Source organism: Dipodomys ordii, unplaced genomic scaffold, assembly GCF_000151885.1.
Source record: "Dipodomys ordii isolate 6190 unplaced genomic scaffold, Dord_2.0 Scaffold1, whole genome shotgun sequence".
Lineage (NCBI taxonomy): Eukaryota > Metazoa > Chordata > Mammalia > Rodentia > Heteromyidae > Dipodomys > Dipodomys ordii.
The window spans coordinates 51,951,386-51,952,796 of record NW_012267217.1 but is presented as its reverse complement, the minus strand read 5'-3'; the positions used below and the strand labels follow the sequence as shown (position 1 = coordinate 51,952,796).

The 1,411-nt window shown below is 52.9% G+C and overlaps 1 protein-coding gene across 1 annotated transcript in view; it reads right to left on the bottom strand.

The window, feature by feature from the left end:
- Positions 1-1,411, bottom strand: part of Rufy4 (RUN and FYVE domain containing 4) — a 20,048-nt gene that overhangs the window by 1,974 nt on the left and 16,663 nt on the right. The window lies entirely within an intron of this gene.

Genomic DNA, 1,411 nt, shown 5'->3' with positions numbered 1-1,411 from the left:
TGGGGAGAAGAGGAGAAAAAGAGGAAGAGGAAGAGGGAGAGAAAGGAGAAGGAGAAGGAGGAGGAGGAGGAAGGAGAAAGAGAAAAAGGAGGAGGAGGGGAGGAAGAGGAGGAAGAAGAAGAGGAAGAAGAGGAAGAAGAAGGAGGAAGAGAAGGAGGAAGGAGAAGAGGAGGAGGAGGAGGAGGAAAGGGAGGAAGAAAGAATAAGAGAAGGAGAAAAGAAGAAAAAGAAAAAGAGAAGGCAGAAGAAGATAAAGGAGGAGGAGAAGAAAGGGGGAGGGGGCTGGTGGCATGGCTCAAGTGGTAGAGTGCCTGCTTACCTCCTGCCTCTTAGCAAGTGCCCAGGCCCTGAGTTCAAACCCCAGTACTACATACATATATGCCCATATTAATCCAAGAGCTACCCCCACTCCAAACCCTGCTCCAGGCTTCCATATCTGGATTTGGATCCAGGGTTTCAGTCTAGTCTTTTAGCTCCCTGGATATCAATTGCCCTCCCACCCCCACCCCCACTCCCGAGCTGGGGCTTGGTGCATAACTTTGCATCTTTGGTCTTTGGGTCATTGGCTCCCTGCCTGCAGCGCCCCTCCCTAGACACGGGGCTGGTCACAGCTGAGGCTTGTACTCCCATGTCACCTCCTAGGAGATGGCTTCCTGGTTCTCACCTCTGAATGAGGTTGATCTTTCTCTGGATCCCCTGCCCCTTCTTCTTCTCCCCTGTCCCCTGCCTTGCCGGCTTCATGTTCTTTTCTGCATCTCTTAATGCTGGACTCTGCATTTCTGTTGCTTCTGGTCAGTCTTCTCGGGTCCTTTAGGATTGACTTTGCAGGCTCCCTTCTGCAGTACGGACTCGGCCTGCCCACAGCCAGCGTCAATGAATACAGATGGTACAACAGACAGCCTTGGCCCTTCTCGTGGCTGGTGGCGATGCCCATGATCCCTTTATTCAGCAGTGGGCTCTGCCCTTGGTTCTAGACCCCAGGGCCGGGGCAGCACTGGCTCTCCCAGGCTCAGGAGCTGTGGCACATGGCTAACTTTCTGATTGTCCTCTTGCAGGCCCTCCAGAACGCCATAGCCAACATCCTGCCCAGAGGCCATCCTTGGATGTGTAAGCAAGTTCGGAATACAAGTTCAGATCTAAGCTCCTGAGCTTTCCCCACAAGCCTGCCCATGTCCTTGACCACCTTGGCGAATGGTACCTCTGGCTTTCCAGGTGATTGGCTCAAAAAGACAAAACAAAACAAAACCCTCAGTTGTTTTTCTAAATGCCTGTACTGAGGAGGGGATTCAGGACCAGGGCTTTGTTCCTTAGCTTTTTCTTTTTTTGGGGGGGGGTCCAGTCGTGGGGCCTGAACTCTGGGCCTGGGCGCTGTCCCTCAGCTCTTCAGCTCAAGGCTAGTACTCTACCACTT